This window comes from Podarcis raffonei, chromosome 4 (assembly GCF_027172205.1).
Source record: "Podarcis raffonei isolate rPodRaf1 chromosome 4, rPodRaf1.pri, whole genome shotgun sequence".
Lineage (NCBI taxonomy): Eukaryota > Metazoa > Chordata > Lepidosauria > Squamata > Lacertidae > Podarcis > Podarcis raffonei.
The window spans coordinates 18,027,446-18,050,051 of record NC_070605.1 but is presented as its reverse complement, the minus strand read 5'-3'; positions in this window follow the sequence as shown (position 1 = coordinate 18,050,051).

Here is a 22,606-nt window from a genome sequence, read left to right as displayed (position 1 = left end):
CTCAATATGGAGGCCAAATGGCCAAAATACTGGGAAATTTTAGAACAGGAAGGTGACAAGTTGAAATTGCAGAGTTATGAGAAGCTTAAAGAGAAGGTGCGAGACTGGTTACATTACTTTCAAATAAGAGAGGTTTACAACTTAGATTAAAAAATTGGTTTCCAGGTGGAAAAATCAAAATTAGAAACAAAATTGTTAGAACCCAATGCTAAGATATTATCAAGAATGTACAATTTGCTGTTGAAATGGAGCACTGAGGAAGAAACGGTAAAATCTGCTATGATTAAATGGGCACAAGATATAGGACACAATATTATGTTTGCTGATTGGGAGCAGTTGTGGACCACCGGGATTAAATTTACGGCATGTAATGACCTAAGAGAGAATATTATGAAAATGATGTACAGGTGGTACATGACCCCAGCCAAGCTTGCAGAAATCTACCATTTGCCCGATAATAAATGTTGGAAATATAAAGAAGCTGAAGGTACATTTTTTCACCTTTGGTGGACGTGCCCAAGGATTAAGGCTTTCTGGGAGATGATTTATAATGAAATGAAAAAGGTATTTAAATACACTTTCCTGAAGAAACCAGAGGCCTTTCTCCTGGGCATAGTTGGCCAATTGGTGCCAAAGAAAGATAGAACTTTCTTTATGTATGCTACAGCAGCAGCAAGAATACTCATCGCAAAGCATTGGAAGACACAAGACTTACCCACTCTGGAAGAATGGCAGATGCAAGTAATGGACTACATGGAAATGGCAGAAATGACTGGCAGAATCCGAGACCAGGGAGAAGAGTTGGTGGAAGAAGATTGGAGGAAATTTAAAATTTATCTACAGAAACATTGTAAAATTTATGAATGTTGATGACATTGAAATGAAATGAAGGGGTTCTAGCAACAAGATTGGATTGATAATAGACGAAAATTTGAAACTATAATTTGTGAGGAAAAATAATTAAGGATAAATTAACAGGATATGAATTTGCTGAACCAATTTTTTAAAAAGGGATACAAAAAAGGGAGGCGTGAGGAAGTCAGGAAAATAAGTTAATCAAAGATGAGAAATTAAAAAAGAGGGATTTTTGTTTTTCTCTTTTGTGTACTTCTTTGTTTTTTTCTTTTTCCTTGTTAGGTTAAATGTTTGTATTTTTGTATTTTGTAACTTTGTATTTTTGTGTTTTTATATTTTTCTTGTGTTTTTCTTGTTCTCTGTTTGCTGTTCTGGAATTTTTTATTGTTAAAAATTAATAAAATATTATTATAAAAAACAAAAAAACAAAATGGTTCCAGGTTGGTCTTCCTGTGCTGATCTATGTACGTGCTTGGTTAGTACGCTTATGAACATTACCATATATCTAAGACCTCAAAATTCCTATCACATAAGCAGATGCGCAATCACAGCTCTTTAGTGAAGTACCTTCGGGTCCTGGACTCTACCCACCTAGTCTAGCTATTAAATTATCCAATGTTCCAGTTATTCCTTTTATCCTTTGGCCCTGTTTTCCGACTATCTCCATGCTTCTGCTTCCTCCTCTGCCTTCCCTTTCAGATCTGACATGCCCTTCAGCCCCGACTTCTGCCTTGTCCCAGGGTTCCTGGTTTTTGACTCCTCTCCCGCTGTTCCCCGGCTTTGACATGCTAAGATTTCAGAGCATTGATTCTGCCTTCTGATCCTTTTCCGATCATTTTGTTTTCCAACCTTGCGGACCAAAAAGACAGAAAATTTTGAGATCAGGAGGTTATTGCATGAAGGAATGTCAATAATCCAAGGAAAGTTTGCTTATTTATGAATGCTCCCCTTTGAGAGGCCACATCTAAATATTTATTTGTTCAATAGGGGGGTGGTTGTTAAACTTCCTACCTTCAGGAAACTTGGTTTTGGAGGAAGGGTTGTGGGGGAGCACATGGAGCCAATATCTAGATAGTTTGAAACCCACAACTGCAGTGAATTCAACATGAATCATAAAGCAGCAATTATACACCAATCTCTCCCCACCTTCCTTCTTCAAAAGTGGGAATTAAGTATACCGGGTGTATTGTAGGGCAGGGCAATATCTAGTCTTCAACACTGTGATAAACATCTCGATATATCTATTCAGTAAGTTTACCAGATGTCCCCGTTTCCCGGGGATAGTCCCCAGATTTACAAATTAGTCACCATACAAAATCCATTGAAGTTGAAAAGTGTCCCCGGATTCATTGAAAAAAAAAATCTGGGAACCTTACTATACATTATATCGCAATATCTGAAATAAGGATGGAGCTTTGCTAGTTTTGAGATTTTTCCTGTATCGTGATTTTTGCTGGCGCCTCCTCTTGTGATTAAATGTTTGGTGTAGATGTGACCTTAGTCTGCTTTGCTATACATACATACATACATACATACATACATACATTTCTCCCCCTTTTCTATATACAGTGGTACCTCAGGTTAGGTACTTAATTTGTTCTGGAGGTTCGTTCTTAACCTGAAACTGTTCTTAACCTGAAGCACCACTTTAGCTAATGGGGCCTCCTGCTGCTGCCGCGCCGCCGAATTCTGCACGAATTCGAGCACGAATTCTGTTCTCATTCTGAAGCAAAGTTCTTAACCTGAAGCACTATTTCTGGGTTAGCGGAATCTGTAACCTGAAGCGTATGTAACCCGAGGTAAAGGTAAAGGTACCCCTGCCCGTACGGGCCAGTCGTGTCTGACTCGGGGGTTGCGTGCTCATCTCGCTTAAGAGGCCGGGAGCCGGCGCTGCCCGAAGACACTTCCGGGTCACGTGGTACCACTGTATAATACCCGAGGTACCACTGTATAATAAAGTTTATACCGTATTTTTCGCTCTATAGGACGCACTTTTTCCCCTTCAAAAATGAAGGGGAAATGTGTGTGCGTCCTATGGAGCGAAGACGCCATAGCCCTGCGACCCTCTCCCGGCTGGAGAGGTAAAGCCGGGCTATGGCAGGAGCCTCCATAGGCGCGCGTCACCTCTCCAACCGGGAGAGCGCGGCGGGGCTAAAGAAGCCATAGCCCGGGACCCTCTCCCAGCTGGAGAAGTGACTCGTGACTATGGCAGCAGCCTCTCTGCTGCGCCTTTGCGCTGCTCCCTGACCTGCTCTTTGGGGCTGGTGGTGGGCTTCCCCCCGCCAGCCCCAAAGAGCAGGTCGAAAGGAACCTGAAGCCTGGAGAGCGAGAGGGGTCGGTGCGCACCGACCCCTCTCGCTCTCCAGGCTTCCAAGGTAGCCGCCTGAACGCACCTTAAACGCACCTTGTTTTAGAGCGGGAAAACAAGAGGGGGGAAATTCTCCCACTCTCTGCGCAGCGCCTCCTGCCACTTCGCTGAAGGGGCGCTGGGCAGAGAGCGGAAGAATTTTTTCCCCTTGTTCTCCCCCCTCTAAAACAAGGTGCGTCCTATTGTCCGGTGCGTCCTATGGTGCGAAAAATACGGTATCTATTTTCATCATTATTTTGTTTTTCCTTTTGCAGGCATGGTGGACAAAGCGAAATTGGACTGGGTCTGCTATGTTGGTCAGTTGCGTAAGAAAATTCAGTAAGTAACAAGTGATCAAGTAGTGAAGATCTGTGGTGACATACTGGAATATTACTGATTACTGCAGTCCTATCCATTCAGATGCTCAAGTGATAATTGCAGTTATTACGTGAGTTATAGAATTAGATAAATTGTTCTGACTCATCAGCTGAATCCTGATTTGCTGACATATTTGTGACAGAACTAGGAATTATCGGGTGCTTTTAAAAACCACCACACAGATTCCTCAGAAGTTCAATTCCTGCTCTTTAATCAGAGAATGCAGCTTTCATTTCTCTTGTATAGTACAAGATCCATGCCTCATCCAATCAGGTTCAGGAGTTGTGTGTAGGTTCTTACGTTAAAGGAAATCAATTTTGTATCTTTTGAGCATTGTATCATATCTTATACTCATTTGGGAGCATCCATTGTTAGAAAATCTTTGAGGTTAGTGCTGCAATTAGAAGCTACAAAAGCAAATATTTTGAAGTCATTTGCTTTTCACGGATGTCTTTCCCTTGTGAAAAATATCGAGTGTCCAATTTATTTTAAATTAATTCCTAATCCCTCAAGAGCTGTGATTGCTGAGGATTTAATATCTCTCCCACATTTTTACTGCTCTGCTAATGGGCAAGGCAAAGCCAGCAGTGGTACCTTAGCTCCAGTTTCAAACCATAGGCTTCGGCCAGGCATGGGGAACCTGTGGCTCACCATAAGTTTTTATTCATTTATTGGGCTAACAACAACAACACACCAGGCTGGCTGATACAATAAAAATTAAAGGCTGTGAATACTTTTGAATGCAGAAAATAAAAACAAAAACCCATTACTGTCACGAATGGGATGAATCTTAAAGAGGAATACTATCACATCTTCTTCAGCCAACCTAATCTACGGACAGATTGCAGATCTGGTACATATGAGCCCAGTTTTGAGCTGACTGCGAGTCTCAATTGCTGGTGACCTCTGGGTCCACGGCAGCCTGCCATCTTATTATTATTATTGGAGCAGAGAGGTGAAGAAGGCAGTGACAGGCAAGGGATTCTTTTGAGTTTGAATTGGACACTCCCACTAACCTCATGGAAAGGGTATTTCCAGGGAGGAGTATTTCCAGGACTAAGGCGAAACTGTGAATCTCCCTTGTTATTTTCGCTGTTGGGTGCTGCATGCTGTTTAAGTAATCTTGCTATATTTATATGTGGTTTATTGAACGTTGTTATATTTCCATTTTGCTGTGTTATTATTGCTATGTTATAGTTTTGCTATATTATTGTGACATTGTTTTGGGAATGTTTGTTTGAAATGCATTCCGTTTCTTTGTTGTAAGCTGCTTTGAGCAGGAGTGTGTGTGTGTGTGTGTGTGTGTGTGTGTGAGAGAGAGAGAGAGAGAGAGAGAGAGAGAGAGAGAGAGAGAGGCATGCAAATAAAATAAACCAATGATTGAATACACCAGCTCAAAAGATTCTGCCTTTAGTTGTCTTTGTCGTTCCTGTCTAACCACTAATTTTTCAAGTGACCGTTTGGGGACCTGAAACCCTCCCTTATCCCTTTCCTGCTCCCTTTCAAAGAGCCAATCTTCCTGCTTTTGCTTCTTTTCACTAGGCCAGCAAATTCAATTTTACAGCCTGGTCATGTTGCTTTCCGTAAGTTAATTGATAGCATGCTCTGACCTTTCCTACAGAACCTTCAGAGAAAAGAAAGTCTCCAATCCAAGATGCTGTCGATAAAATTAGAGGTGGATGTGAGTCGTGAAATGCCGGATTCAGACCCCTCAAGTCTACTTGGATGCAGCGCTTCATTGTGTGTTTGTGAAGTATGATATGAGGACATCGGGTTCAGCTGGCAATTACTTCCATTCCTCCCCACATCCTTGGTGATAGCATGCCTTTCTTGCTAGGCGCTTCACAAGGACGACTGAATCACTCTGACTCATTTACATATTTCTATGGATAAGCAGAAGCAAACTCTCAAAGGGTTGGGAAATTAAACAAGTCTCGAGCGTCAAAAAAGACAATGGAAGTTTCACACAACCGGTGGGAAGACGTCAAGGGCACGCATGGTTATGTCATCATCCATCACTGATGATTGGGAGTTAGTGTCCATCAACCTCTGAAGGGCCACACACTCCCCCATCCTTGGTTTATAGCCTTGGTCTTCAACGGAACCCACAAAACGAAGGATAGCTCAGTTGGTTAGAGCGCGATGCTACTAACACCAAGCTTGCAGGTTCGATCCCCGTATGGGACAGCTGCATATTCAGGTTGGACAAGATGATCCTCAGGGTCCCTTCCAACTCTATGATACTATGAACTGTGGCAACTGCCATACTTCCCCTCCTTCCTATGGTGACATCATGTCCCCTGTAACCCTGGCAACCTCCCCCTCCCAATTCTTCTGGCTGTGTCCACTACTGAAAGCCAGGGGAAGGACAGTATTTACATTGCTCTTAATGGCCCAGTACTCTGCTCTCTTTGTCTCTTAATGGTACCTCTGTCAAGGAGGAGGAGGAGGATAATGATGATGATGATGATAATAATAATAATAATAATAGTAATTTATTGATATGCCACCCATCTGACTAGGATCATGGGTAGGCAAATTAAGGCCTGGGGGCCAGATCCAGCCCAATCGCCTTCTAAATCCGGCCCACTGACGGTCCAGGAATCAGAGTGTTTTTACATGAGTAGAATGTGTCCTCCTATTTAAAATGCATCTCTGGGCTATTTGTGGGGCATAGGAATTTGTTCACCCCCCCCCCCCAAATATAGTCTGGCCACCTACAAGGTCTGAGGGACAGTGGACCGGCCCACTGCTGAAAATGTTTGCTGACCCCTGGACTAGGTGGCCCCAGCCACTCTGGGAGGCCCCCAACAAAAAATAATAAAAGCAGAAGAAAGCTAGGAAAGAAAATCAGCTCTGTTAACCAGAGATGGGGAACCTGGGCTGCCCTTCAGGCTTCACTGGACTCCAGCTCCCACCATAATTGACTCTTCCTCCACCTACGGTTGTCCTCCCTGTCTTCTTCTCTACCAGTTCCCAATGCACATCAACCACCGTGGCTGGAATTGAACCTGGAACCTGCTGTGTGGGAAGCATGCGTTCTACCACTGAGTTATAGCCCTTCTCCACATCCCTATCAGACAGATAGTATTTTATTTTATTTTTTTTAGTTTTGAAGAGCTCCTGTTAGTGCTATGTGGGATATCTGGCTGGGGAGAAGAGTCGCAAATTGTGCAGTCTAGCATTATCTGATGGAGCATGTTCCTCCATCTCCTCTAAATGTAGAAAACGATTCTGTTTTAATCACTGAACTCCCAAATCCCTAGTGAAAGGAGATAAAAAAAAATTGAAACCAAAAGTTTTTAACTAGAAAGTAATGGCAATTCCAAAGTAAATTACAATAGGAATGCGTTTCTTTGAAAGTAAAGATCACAGCTGCACACTATATATGAAAATTATAGCTGTATTTGGAATGTTCTTTTTTGTGTGCAGTTTCCATGAAAGACCGAGTTAAAAAAAGATACTTTCTCTTCCCGCAGTTCAATATTCCTTTTTAATCTTTTGAAAAGCAGTCAATGACCCACCACCCTAGACTTAAAGGAACGTAATTAAGCCCTTCATAATTTGTGTGCCTAATGAAGTACTTCTGTTGGGACTAGCAAAGTTGGGTTTTGTTCAGCTACATCAGCAGGAATTGGACATTCCCTCCGAGACTTGGGTCTCTTATAGGAAAAACAATTATGTTCTGTCTTAAGAGCCAGATCTTCAAACTGACTGGATCCCAATATAGTTGGCATTTGGCTTGTCAGTGTTGTCAATCAGCTCAAGCTACAGTGTCTCAAGTTATGACCAACGTTGCTACAGGTGACACTTAGTCCCTCTCCTTAGGTAGTAGTGCAGAGCATTGATGCCAGTTCTTGGATCCTGGGCAACTCTGCACACATCTGGGTCCTGCAGTGGGACTGCTGAGATCATTGGCTTGAACAGGAAGTGCAGCCAGAGGTAAGTTCAGTTGAATGCCAATGACAGCAACAACAACATTAATCCATTGGTGGTTTTGCAGCAGGAAAAAGCAAGCCCATCCATACAAGACAATGTGCCTTGGTTTTTGCCAGTGCTATAGATCTCTGTACTATTTGCTGCACTATTCCAGAAGGTCTTTCAGCACTTAGGAGCAGCTTGTGATGGGGAAGAGCTGTAGTGTGTGGGCAGGAAGTGTGTTGCTGTGGCCAAGAGCTGAAGGGAAATGCTGGCCTTATATCTCTTCCTGGCTCTTGCCACCAGGTGCTGTGAGTTACCAATTGGCCTCATCGTGCCTCTTCAGAACAAACTTAGGAAGGCCCCAGTCCTGCGAAGCCCTACTGGTCACAGGACCTGGCTCCTGCACGCACTCCTGACAGACAAGCTCTGGCTCATCCTTCTATCCAAGCTCATTGGTGGCAGCACAGGCAGGGGAAATAGGGACATTCCAGGATCAAAGCCGAAGCCAGGGTGGCTTCTGTAATTCCAGGACTATTGTGGAAAACTGGGACGCTTGGAGGAGATGGCATCAACCTGCCGAATGGTAGACCTGGCCCTGTGACTGAAGCACAACACAAAATTGGATTAGAAGGGGAAGGGGAGAGAGTAGTCTCTTCCGATCAGACTGGCTAGCCCATTGCAGCAGCAGAACGGACAAACACAACAGTCACTATTGAATAAACATCTTCCGAGATGCTCTCTCTATTTGCAATGGCCCAAACCTTTGATTGCTAATGTGGTTGTTCTTATTGTAACCTGTTTACTGAGAACAAGTGGTAGTTTTGTCTTTACTTCCCACAAACAAGACACTTAAATTGATGCCATACACATACTAATTACCATCTGCTTGCGGCATCCATTGTAGTTAACAACAGAATGAGGATTATTATTATTTTAATTTTTTTTAATGAAGCGTTCAGCTGCAAAATATTAAGCCGAGCTCCATAGAGTCGTCTTCTTAAAAACTGATGTTCTGGAATTATTTCCCAAACTGGTTATTGTCTCAAAACTTTTACTTAATCAAGAAACACTGGATAAAATCCAGGAGTTGCGGTAAAAGCTGGGCTTTGCCCCAAATGCAAGGGGGAGCCTGGGAATTGCAGGTGCCAGGAAACCCTTCCTAATGTTCTTTAAGTACATAACGTTAATTAAAAGGCAATGATTTAATTCCTAAGTTTGTGTTTTGTTCTAGCCTGGTCTCCTGCGCAATGACTGTGCAGAAATGCCAAGGATAATATGAAGGCATAGTTAGAACTCAGCTAAGCTCCCAAGATGTTGTTGTTGTTTTTTGCTTGATATATAAGGATATCTACTCTGCCTCTGTCTTCCTAATTTAACTGTTTTAATTGTTTTGCTATTTTAATGGGCTTGTTTCGTTGCACATTTTAATTGTGGGAGTTTAATACTTTGATAGAGTCATTTTATTGTGAATTTTAATTGTCTGTTATATATATATATATATATATATATATATATATATATATATATATATAGCAATTGGTTTCATGCTTGTAAATGGCTTCAAAACCATTTTGGCAATCATCATCATCGTCATGCATGATATTCTGTAAGCACAAGAGGACAGCTCCCGTCCCTGAGGTCCTTGCAAATCTAAAATTGTGACACTGGGGGAATATTAGAGGAAGGGGGGGGGCAGGGCTGATTGGTATAACTCATCGGTAGAACTCAGAGGGGTTCACAACATAAAAATACAAGATAAAACCCCCACCACAAAATCAGTGCTGGATTTACGTATAAGCTAAATAAGCTACAGCTTAGGGCCCCACTCTCTTGGGGCCCCCCAAAAAAATTAAAGGAAAAAAACCTGGATGTACATTTCCAAAATATAAGATAAAAAAACCAATAAAATAAAACCTACATATAGCAACAATGTTTTGTGTTGTGTAGGCTCCTATGATGTCACTATTAATATACTTCTTCTTAATTGTATTTCAGTTCAACAATTACTTTGATAAAATACATATTTTGTTATGTGCAAATGGCTTTAGATACCTATTCGGTCCATAAATTACCATATAGCATATATTCAAGACAAAAAACAGAGACAATTTGTTGTTGACAAAGGAGAGCTGGACATATGAAGGGCCCCATTGCCTTCAGTAGCTTAGGGCCCCATCAAACCTAAAACCAGCCCTGCACAAAATACATAATAAAAACAAGACCAAACCAAACCAAACCAATAACCACCTCCCCCCCCCATTCATTTAAAAGGATATAGGTTGTTAATCAGTCAAAGGCTTGGTTGAAGACGGTTTCGCTTGGTGCCTGAAGGTGTATAGTGAAGGCATCAGCTGAACATCCCTGGGGAGAGCATTCAACAAACGGGGAGCCACCACAGAAAAGGCCTGTCTTATGTTGCCACCCTCCAGACCCCTTGCACACAAAGAAAGGCCGCAGATGATGATCTCAGGGTCTGAGTGGGTTCATATGCAGAGAGGCAGTCCTTCAGGTATTGCAGTCCTGAGCCATTTAAGGCTTTTATGGTCAAGACTAGTGCTTTGAATTGGGCCTGTTAACTAATTGGCAGCCAGTGCAATCAGGCCAAGATGGATGTAATATGCTCAAACCGTATTTTGATATGTTGCAAGTCATCTTCAGCAGAAATTTGCAAAGAAGTGGCATACAAATGGTATCTTTTTGAAGATAAAGTGGCATATACATTTCTTAACATTAATTGCTTTCATATCTTACCTTTAAAAGGGATGCGGGTGGCGCTGTGGTCTAAACCACTGAGCCTCTTGGGCTTGCTGATCAGAAGGTCGGTGGTTCGAATCCCGGAGTGAGCTCCTGTTGCTCTGTCCCAGCTCCTGCCAACCTAGCAGTTTGAAAGCACGCCAGTGCAAGTAGATAAATAGGTACCGCTCCGGCAGGAAGGTAAACGCGTTTCCGTGCGCTGCTCTGGTTTCGGTGTTCTATTGCACCAGAAGTGGCTTAGTCATGTTGGCCACATGACCCAGAAAAACTGTCTGCGGACAAACGCTGGCTCCCTCGTAAAACGAGACGAGTGCCGCAACCCCAGAGTCATCTGCGACTGGACTTAACTGTCAGGGGTCCTTTACCATTTAATCTTACCTTTGCCCCATTATATTTTGTTGGAAACCTCCCACAGTGGCCGGGGTAACCCAGTCAGATGGGTGGGATATAATAATTATTATTATTAATCTCAAAGCAAGTCTTGCCCTATAGTTTCCAGTGCCTGTTTGCAATTACTTCCTTATCACAAAAGGTTTGATCTCAGGGCTGGGGTGGGGAGAGCACCCAATCAGCTTTAATAGCACAACCTGCGTTTGCCAGTTTGCGATTGAATCCCACCCAGAAACTGTGACAGTCTGGCTGTACTCTTAGATCCATGACACAACTCAAACAGTTCCCGTTTTCCTGCCAAAGGGCTGTTTCGCTGCCCCCTTCAAATTATTTGTTTTTCTTAGCACCAGCTCCCCCCCCGCCCGTCACTAATAAAGCTTGAAAGGTCCTCTGAGAGATGCAAACATCAGACAAATATAAACGCACTGTTTTTCGCTGACAAAGCTCTGAGCAGCTCAAATTGGCCTCCCTTCCTTCCGCAAGGTGACTGCATGCCACAGCTTCGCTAGATGACAATGGCTTCTTAGCGTAGTGCTCCGAGCAGCCGTCTGGGCACCTCAGTGTTGGAAAAAGATAACAGGCTTACAAAACTGGAGTCCAGACTCCTTTGTTTCCCGAGTTACCTCCTTGTCAGAGCAAAACGAACTAAAGCACTCCTGTCATACTAACTGCCATCCATCGTGAATCTGAAATCTGTTTGTTATCACTTCAGATGTGCAGTTGCAACAATCCAAACAGGAATAGATGTTCGCCCAGGCGGGCTGACAGGTTGTCAAAAACACATGATAAATACAGTCTTTTTTGATTTCAGAGTAATCCTGGGATTCTACAGATGTTTATTAGAAGATGACTCATGGAATCATAGAGATGGAAGGGACCTTGGAGATAATCTAATCTTGGGGTGTTGTTTAGTCGTTTAGTCATGTCCGACTCTTTGTGACCCCATGGACCAGAGCACGCCAGCACTCCTGTCTTCCACTGCCTCCTGCAGTTTGGTCAAACTCACGCTGGTAGCTTCGAGAACACTGTCCAACCATCTCGTCCTCTGTCGTCCCCTTCTCCTTGTGCCCTCCATCTTTCCCAACATCAGGGTCTTTTCCAGGGAGTCTTCTCTTCTCATGAGGTGGCCAAAGTATTGGAGCCTCAGCTTCAGGATCTGTCCTTCCAGTGAGCACTCAGGGCTGATTTCCTTAAGAATGGATATGTTTGATCTTCTTGCAGTCCATGGGGCTCTCAAGAGTCTCCTCCAGCACCATAATTCAAAAGCATCAATACTTCGGCGATCAGCCTTCTTTATGGTCCAAATCTTGGGATAGCCACTATCATACCCTCCAGATGTGGCCAGACTCCAACTTCCGTCAGCCCTAATTGGCATGGACAATGAAGAGGACTGGAGAAGAGCATAGCTGTCAGGTCACCATAAGGGTTGCTCAGAAGTGTTCAGATCTTCCTTTGATTTGCATATTTACGTTTGCCCTACAACATATGGAAGTAGCTTGTCGAAGCATCTCTGCACAACTTACATCATTACATGGGAAAATGCTGCTAATTTATTGATAAATGTATAGCCCACTTTTACCACCCTAGTTCGGCTCTTGTTGTCAGCGCAGCAATAAAAACAGAGGAATAGCAACCATTGTTTTAGTATTGTAATATATTATAATAAAACTGCCAGATAAGCAAGCTGAGCACTACAGAAAGACTATCCTCTAAAGGTTTATAATATGCCTTACAAAACTTCCATCAATTTTTATAGATGTGGTCTAATCTTTTATCCGCTTTTTAAAAATGCACAACTCCTAGCCCATTGTCTGAGATGGAGGTGATAAGCATGCATCTAATTCTCCCGTTGTGGGTGCTACTTGGTTTGCTAACATTTATATTCATAATAGCATAGAAATTGTAGAGTTGGAAGGGACCCCAAACCTCTTCTTGAGAGAAAGTTGCTGCTTGAAAAACCCCACAAAAAACTGGGCTGCTGTCAGCAGCACGGCAATGTCCACTTGCTCACAGCTTGTTGACCATGATAGATAGCACTGTGTGACTCCGGGATGCGTGGCTGCCATGCGTACCAGTTGGAATTAACTGTTGGGCTCCTCCGAAAGATTGATTTCTGTCCTGCTGTTAGTACGGAGAAAGCAGCGAGACAAGGCAAAAAGCAATCAAACTCCTTCCTCTTGGCATTTTCCTCTGGCTTCACTGACCGTTAAAATAGTCAGGGGAGTAGGGAGACAAGATGTTCACCCAAGAGGCTCTTGCATTTGTTTGCTTTGTAAAAGGAAAATACAGACCTGGTGCAGGGCAGAACTCTAATTCGCATGACAAATGCCTCTCCTCTCCCCTTTTTCCTCTAGGGAAAGGGCTGTAGAGCAGGTTATTTGCATGCAGAAAGTAATTTTGTTCCACGGACGCCAGAATAATGTGGCTGGTCCTGGATGTTACATGCCTTGACTTATGAGGTGGTAGGTAGGATTGCAATTTGATAGGTAAAGGTAAAGGGACCCCTGACCATTAGGTCCAGTCGTGGCCGACTCTGGGGTTGCGGCGCTCATCTCGCTTTATTGGCAGAGGGAGCCGGCGTACAGCTTCCAGGCCATGTGGCCAGCATGACTAAGCTGCTTTTGGCAAACCAGAGCAGCGCATGGAAATGCCGTTTACCTTCCTTCCCGGAGCAGTTCCTATTTATCTAGCTGCACTTTGATGTGCTTTCGAACTGCTAGGTTGGCAGGAGCAGAGACCGAGCAATGGGAGTTCACCCCATCACAGGGATTTGAACCATCGATGGCCAAAGTATTGGAGCCTCAGCTTCAGGATCTGTCCTTCCAGTGAGCACTCAGGGCTGATTTTCTTAAGTACAGTGGTACCTCACAAGATGAAAAATGCGCAAGACGAAAGAGTCTTCCGTTTTTTGAGTCGTTCCGCAAGATGAATTTCCCTATGGGCTTGCTTCGCAAGACGAAACGTCTTGCGAGTTCTTGCGAGTTTGTTTCCTTTTTCTTAAAGCCACTAAGCCGTTAATAGCCGCTAAGCCACTAAGCCGCTAATAGCCGTGCTTCGCAAGACGAAAAAACCGCAAGACGAAGAGACTCGCGGAACGGATTAATTTTGTCTTGCGAGGCACCACTGTATGGAGAGGTTTGATCTTCTTGCAGTTCATGGGACTCTCAAGAGTCTCCTCCAGCACCATAATTCAAAAGCATCCATTCTTTGGCGATCAGCCTTCTTTATGGTCCAGCTCTCACTTCCATACATCACTACTGGGAAAACCATAGCTTTAACTAAATGGACCTTTGTTGGCAAGGTGATGTCTCTGCTTTTTAAGATGCTGTCTAGGTTTGTTATTGCTTTTCTCCCAAGAAGCAGGCGTCTTTTAATTTCGTGACTGCTGTCACCATCTGCAGTGATCATGGAGCCCAAGAAAGTAAAATCTCTCACTGCCTCCATTTCTTCCCCTTCTGTTTGCCAGGAGGTGATGGGCCCAGTGGCCATGATCTTTGTTTTTTTTTATGTTGAGCTTCAAACCAACAAACCTTCTTTGTTGCTTATTGGTACCATATTAAAAAAAATATTTTAGAGTTTTACTCACTTTATACCTGTGTTTATCATCTTACGCCCCCGTCCAATGCATTTTGCAGAGAAGTAAATGGGAACAACAGCCAACAATCTGGATGAAATCAAGAAGTGTTCAAGTAACGAAAATGGTTAAGGGATGAGTTTTCAGCTTTACCTTCTGTTCACATAGAGGACATTTCCTCTCTCTGCTGCTCTGAGCCACTAGGCGTGTGGCAAGCTATATGGGATTAATTTCAGGGGAGCACAAATCTTTTATTTCTACACTGCCTCCTGATAAGGGGCAGCATCTTTTGGTGGAAAGGCAGGATGTAAGCTTAAACAGCAAATAAATCAGATAAGTATCAATAGCTTGTGGAGATGTCTCAAAAGTTGCCAGCTGGTTTACACGAATATAGGAAACTGTATTAAACCAAGCCAGATCATTGGCCCAACTTGTTCAATATTCTCTTTGCTCACTGGTATAAGGATATAAGAAGAGTCTGCTGGGCCAGGCCAGTGTCCCAGTGTTTACAGTAGCCAACCAGATGCCTATAAGAAGCCCACAAGAAGGACCAGAGTACAATGGTCTCCCCAGGCTTTCAAACAGGGATATCTCCCAACCTGAACTTGAGATGCTGGTGGCTGAACCTGAGAGCTTCTGCATGCACAGCAGAAGCTCTGCCAGTGAAGAGCATCCCTTCCTCAGAATGAGGAATGAAAATCAGGAAAAATAAGGGTTCTGGGAGCTTATCTACATGTAGAAATTAAATGGACAGGCAAGCAAATGTCAATGTACTGGAAGAAGCAAAGATCACCAGTGTCAAAGCAATGACTCTTCAACATCAACTTTGTTGGACTGGTCATGTTGTTTGGATGCCTGATTAGCGTCTTCCAAAGCAACTACTCTACTCCCAACTTAAGAATGGAAAGCAAAATACTGGCGGACAACAGAAGAGGTTTAAAGACACGCTCAAAGCAAACCTAAAAAAAAAAGTATAAACACAAAAAAATGGGAAACACTGACCTGTGAGTGCTCCAATTGGAGAATAGCCTCTACTAAAGGCACCAGCCTCTACTAAAGGCACCTTGTAGTGATGTATGGAAGTGAGAGCTGGACCATAAAGAAGGCTGATTGCCGAAGAATTGATGCTTTTGAATTATGGTGCTGGAAGAGACTTTGGCCACCTCATGAGAAGAGAAGACTCCCTGGAAAAGACCCTGATGTTGGGAAAGATGGAGGGCACAAGGAGAAGGGGATGACAGAGGACGAGATGGTTGGACAGTGTTCTCGAAGCTCCCAGCATGAGTTTGACCAAACTGCGGGAGGCAGTAGAAGACAGGAGTGCCTGGCGTGCTCTGGTCCAGGGGGTCACGAAGAGTCGGACACAACTAAACAACAACAAACAAAAGGCACCATGGATTTTGAAGAAGCATGAATTCAGAATGAAAGGGAGAAACGAACTAAGAGTAAGGCACGTTTGGCAAATCTTCATTGTGATCAACTCCTCCTAGGAAACCTATGTCCTCATTGTGGAAGAATGTGTGGATACAGAATTGGCTTCCACTGTCATTTACAGACACACTGCTAAGACTGCATTCATGGAAGACAATCTCACTCAGCCATGAGTGATCGCCAAAAGAGAGAGAGATGTCAAAATAAGAACCAACAATTGAAGGGACTGGAGTTTCACATTTGGCTCCTGAGTTCTCAGTTTCCCTCTCCTTAGTTTGAAGTAAAATAATGATCATGTGCAAAGCCAAACTACACATTTAATGGAACCATGTAGTTATCTAACACCTTCCATAAATAAAACTTTGTGAAAGGAAGAAAGGGGGGGGAGCTGTTGTCTTTGGGACAAGGAATAAATGGAAATGGTTCTTCGGCAAAGTCGCTGCATTACGTATCATGAACAGGTGGAACCCCAGGAAGAGGAGCTAATGCAGTTTTCAGGAGGTATCTTGAGAGTGCCCTGTAATGTCCATTAATATTAGGTTTTCTGTACAACACACGCTGACTAGGACTAGAAACAATTTATCCCTCCAAATTCTTCCCAAAATTCCTCTGGGACTTTTGGTGTTGAATGTTAATGGGATCAATTTACTTATTTTAAAAACATTTTCTAAGCTGCTTCACATTTTAAAAATTCCAAGCGGTATGCAAAAATACGACAATAAAACTATCATAACACAGGAGACACAACACAAAGAACAGTATAACAGGAATACACACACACACACACACAGAGAGAGAGAGAGAGAGAGAGAGAGAGAGAGAGAGAGAGAGAACAGAAAATCAATAACAACATGGTTTAATCTTACGGGTCAGGGAAGTCTGGACAAAAGGTTTTGTCTTTTTACAAGACCTCTGAAGCAGCTGATATCCTTCATGTATGGCCATGATGGATCTCTGACTTCCTTGACTGACAGGTTTTGTGCAGCTAAAAGAGAAGTCTCTCCTGACTGAGCAAAGTCTTTCTCTGCCAGACATTTCGGGGACTCAGAAGCCACATGATGTATATCTGACAAATGTTAGTGGCTTTCTTTTGTAGCCTGACTATTCCCCCGACTCGGATTCTAATTGAAGTCAAGGAAGAATTCAGGAGCATGTAAAACTTGCCTGTCGAATTACGAGCCCCTGAAGTATGTCTCTGAGTCTGACCTGGGAGAACTCCGACAGTATCTCTATAAGCAAGTTGGAATTTGAAGTTTATCTGTCTCTATAGCTACTATCTATGGCCTGCTTCAAAGGGTGAGGATGGCCAAATTTCCCCAGAATTTTCCATGGTAACAAATTGGCTGCAAGCTGGTGTTCCTGTATAACAAAATTGTCCGCTAACCAACATGAACATTGCCTGGTGAAGTTTGCCAAGATCATGGACCAGATGGTTCATAATGATATATGTTTCCATGTCAACAATTTGGATGGAAATTTAAACTGTTACTTTCCTCTACACACAAATAATTGCTCTTAAAACAAAGGGTTCTTGACCTTAATTTCTGAATGGATCTTCATATAGAGCTCTGAGATGAATGCCTGGAATTATTATTTTTTTAAAAAGGCTAATCCCTTAAATTGGGTCAGTTCATATATTTGACTTTTAGTTAGCTAAATCATCGTTGTGTGGGTTTAAGCACCACAAAAATAAATAGGTAAAGGCTAACTCCATGCAGGCCTTAATTTAATAAATAATATAAAATACTTTGCCGTTCTAAATGTGTTTGTGAGAGTGGGGTTTATGGTTTGTTTTTGTTTGTATTATGTATTTTGTGTTCTCATTTTGCATTTTTATGTTGTGAACTGCAGTGTAATCTTCAGATGAAGGGTGGTATACAAATTTAATACATTAACAACAAGAACTGCTGTCATCCATGTGGGCTGTGCTAATTCATCACCAAAGTAGACCCATTGAAATGAATGGATATGACTAAGTCAGATCAGCTAATTCCAGTGGGTCTACTTTGATTAGATTTAGTTGGCTACCACCCGCTATAACTTTAATTATTCAACTTGGAATAATTAAACATGTTTTCAACTTGAAAAGCCTTGCAGAAAGCAGGGCTGCAGACCAGGCAGCAACAAATTGTTGCAGCTTCTTGTTTAGTCCTCTTCCTGCAGCCTAACACAGCCAAGCACCCTGAATGTTGTAGCTAAATACTACTAGAGGAAGTACTAGAGAAAATTGGAGACATGATTCTTTCCAGATTTTATTGATCATTCTTGATCTGATTCATCCCAGGGTCTCTTATTAGGAAGAACATATCATTAGGAACCTTTTCCTAGGGTAGATATGACTTGTTATGAAACCGAATACAACAGAGATTTACTACACAGAAGAAAATCTTGCATGGAGCTTGATCATGTGAGGAAGGTACAAGCTGGTTTTAGCTATCACATGGATCAACCCTCTATGGAAACTCAATCAATGTGAATTTATGACCTGTACCTCCTGAAAATTATTTGTTCATGATAAATACTTACAATCCCTAAACCACAGTGATACGATTAGGTGGTTTCTCTGGTAATAAGTGATGGTTTGTAACTAGCAATTGTTTGTAATATTAAAATATCCTCACCGCTTTGAACACATATTCAGGTTTTCAGACTTATCATAACTGGTTTAAAAAACAGCAACCCAAAGGAAGATTCAATAGTGTATTAACATTTTGTTACTCACTTTCATACCAACAATATTTACTACACAATTCCGGACAGATGATCTGAATTCATTTCAGATTCAGTGGTTGTTTTGGCCTGACATTTGTATGATGAAAATGATCTGGCTGTGACAATCAGTCAACACATTGCATAATGTGATGCAGTATGTTACACCATAATTTAGTAATCTGATACAAGATGTAGTATTAATAATGTGTGTGAAGGCCTAATGCAAAGCCTCGTCCAACCATCATCTTGCTTACTGTTGTAGCCCAGTCCAAGTCCCATTGCCAGGCAAGCAGAGGCTACGAGTCTCTGAGGAAAACCTGCCTGAGAGCAGAAGCCACATACAAAGTAGAGAGTCCAAAGGTCAGGGAATCCAGATGATCACAGAGCCAATGGTCTAGTCCAGAGATCAGGGAATCCAGTTGAACACAGAGCCAAGGGTTGAGATGGAGAGCAGAGAAAGGCAAAGTAGGGTCAGGAACCACAGGCATTCTTTCCAGTATCTGACTGCTGCTAAGAGCTTTGTTTAAGAAGCCTGGAGCCAGCTGGTTCCCATCGTTGCCTTCTGCTCTGTGACTTTGAAGGCTGATCAGGTGCAGATGGAGTCACTTCACCTGCACATCAGGCTGCTGCTCAGCAGGCGAAGCTGACTCCTGGCTCATGACACTACCATCTTGCGAGCTCGTTGATAAAATTTTACGTTTGCTCAAGCAAATCAAATTGATGCATATAAACAAGGAGAGTGTGTCCATGTGGTAATGACACGATGATGATCCCAATCTAATTAATTGCGGCGCTTAAATCTCTATCTGCCACGAGCAAGATCAGATCATGTTTGATTTAATAACATTAGGTAACTTGGTTGCAGTTACAAGCCTATTCAGGGTGTTGATTAAGCACATGAGTGTAATGAAATCAAGGAAGCTGCATGAAATCAGGGGGCACGGAGGGCGATGCAATAAAGATGTCTTTATTGTAATTGTATGCTTTGTTAGAGGATGCGGGTGGTGCTGTGGGTTAAACCACAGAGCCTAGGGCTTGCCGATCAGAAGTTCGGCAGTTCGTATCCCTGTGACAGGGCAAGCTCCCGTTGCTCGGTCCCTGCTCCTGCCAACCTAGCAGTTCGAAAGCACATCAAAGTGCAAGTAGATAAATAGGTACGGCTCCGGCAGGAAGGTAAACGGTGTTTCCGTGTGCTGCTCTGGTTCGCCAGAAGCGGCTTAGTCATGCTGGCCACATGACCTGGAAGCTGTACGCCGGCTTCCTCGGCCAATAAAGCAAGATGAGTGCCGCAACCCTAGAGACATCCGCGACTGGACCTAATGGTCAGGGGTCCCTTTACCTTTACTTTTATGCTTTGTTAAGTTTATGCTGTAAGCCACCCTGGTAGGGTTTCACTAAAGGACAGTGTGTAAATGTTTAAAAGAGAAGAATGAATATTGGGCGGGGTGGAGGAATAGCTCAGATGATAATCTCTGCTGTTCCTGGCACCACCTTTCTCCTTCCACCAGTGAAACTGGAGAGCTGTCCAATGTACCAGAGAGCAAGGTTCCAGGAGAGCAGGGGAGCTGTCTAACCGCATTCACAGGAAGCTGAGCTAGGTGATGTGTTGTATCAGCAATGGCTAGGCACCAAATGAGAAGCTTTATAGCTGATCATGGCTGTCCCTTTCTGGAGGACCAACATGGTCCTGATGCAGGGCACATGCTGATTCTGGCTTCTTCTTCCTGAAAAGAGCCCAGTTTTAGTGGAGAGGGGAATGTAGCTTCTGATCTGGGCTTCTGCCGAGGCCCTTAATCCATCTCTGCCCTCCAAAACCTTGGAAATGTTTTTAGTGGATGTTTTATTTTATGCATTTATTAAAAATAAACCACCCAATTTACCACATCTGTGTCTCAAAGGGACTTACAAAAATAAAACTAATTAATAATAATAATAATAATAATAATAATAATAATAATAATAATAAATTTATTTATACCCCGCCCTCCCCAGCCAAGACCGGGCTCAGAGCAGCTAACAACCAATAATAAAAACAAGTTGATTGAAATACAACTTAAAAACCAAGATTAAAATACAACATTAAAACATTAAAATGCAGCCCCATCACAGGAGAAGAAAGGAAAAAAGAAAGAAAGAGGGGGAGGGAGTCAAACTGATTCTAAACCAAAGGCCAGGTGGAACAACTCTGTCTTACAGGCCCTGCGGAAAGAAATCAGATCCCGCAGGGCCCTGGTCTGAAGAGACAGAGCATTCCACCAGGCCGGGGCCAATGCTGAAAAGGCCCTGGCTCTGGTTGAGGCTAATCTGACTTCCTTAGGGCCAGGGACCTCTAGGGTGTTGCTGTTTATGGACCTTAAGGTCCTCCATGGGGCATACTGGGAGAGGCGGTTCCGTAGGTATGAGGGTCCTAGGTAGTGAAGGGCTTTAAAGGTCAAAACCAGGACCTTAAATCTAAATATGGGACAGAATTCAACTAATGAGTCACATTAAATGAAGCCTTGCTCAAGAGCTTTTACTTGAGCAAAGGGGCTTTCCTCCATCCTTCCCCATGTGCCCCCTAACCGCAAGATTGATTTCTGGTATAGGAAGATGGGATGTGATGTGAATTTCTCTTTGAACCTTAACTTCAATCCAAATTATTTGCTCTGGATTAATAAAGCCCAAACCTAATAGGCCACTTAAGACTAGTTTGGTAGGGAGGAGAAGGTAAATATTCTACATGTACAAATGTGAATCCATTGGGAGCCTTGGTCAGCAATTAACTTACTGGAGAAGGAAGAGAGTCGTGGAAGGACAATATGGAGCATTTATCTGCAGGGTTGCAGCTTAGTATGCAGGGCCACAACTGAATAGGTCCCAGGTTCATGACCTGGCAAGTCCAGATAGAATGGAGAAAATCCTGAGAGAACCAATTCCAGTCAATAGATGGCCCACTGGTATGTGGCATCTTTCTAATACAGTGGTACCTCGGGTTACATACGTTTCAGGCTACATACGCTTCAGGTTACAGACTCCGCTAACCCAGAAATATTACCTTGGGTTAATAACTTTGCTTCAGGATGAGAACAGAAATCGTGCTCCAGCGGCGCGGCGAGAGCAGGAGGCCCCATTAGCTAAAGTGGTACCTCAGGTTAAGAACAGTTTCAGGTTAAGTACGGACTTCCGGAACGAATTAAGTACTTAACCTGAGGTACCACTGTGGTTGGTTGTTTTTGGACATATCAAGGTAATAACACCAAACCAATAATGAATGAGATTAGGAAGGATTGATAACACAATAACACCTGTCCTGAGTTGATTTTTATATATAGCGCTAATAATCTGGCAAATATATAGTGCACTCTCTCTCTTTAAAAGTGTGGCAATTTACTTACAGCACATCCATTGGCTTACACACCTCAGCTCGTGAGAAGTGATGTTTTTGTTTATTTGCAATGATAACACTTGACAGGTTGTTCATCTTCTCCACTCTGTTCTGGCCAGTCACCAAGACTCACAATAAATCCCAAGCTATTACGACGATCCTTATGGCCAGATCCTGCGCATATATACTCAGAAGTACGCTTGCTGTGAGTTACGTCCAAGTAAATGTTGTTGTATCTGCTGCCTACTGAAGAGCTTCTAGGCAACTCATGGTTAATAATGAAATGCACAATATCACCATACATTATTTTTTAATTAAAAAGAAGAAAAACATATAAAATTCAGCATTGCAATCAAACACCCAGCCACAAATCCCCTCTTTAAGCACTAATCGGGTTAAAACACAGAGCCCCCATGAGCAGCTCCAATAAGCAATTTTTAGCCACTGGCTGAGAAAAAAGAGGAAGTTAATTCCAAAATATTGACAAGTTGCAAGAGCTGTTGAAAAGGCTGTTGGAGGGGAGTCTTTGCCTGGCACTGAAAAGATTATAAAGTGTGTGTACCAAGAGAGCTTTCCTCAGGGAAGCTTGTCACAGGCTGAGAAGCTCTTCTTTCCAGATTTCCACACTCCAAGAGGGCCTTACCCAGCCTGTTCCAGTGTGCCTTTTCATAGGTAGGTACCAAATGCATTTGGGTTCAGCTCAATCCAGGAATCCCCTTTGCAATATTCTACACATGCTAATTTTTATTTTTTAATCATCTTTATTTGACTCCTCCCCACTCATAAGAATGTCTCAGAGTGTCCTGCAATGTAAACACATTAAAACCAAGAATAAGAGCATGGGTAGGCAAACTAAGTCCCGGGGCCCAGATCTGGCCTA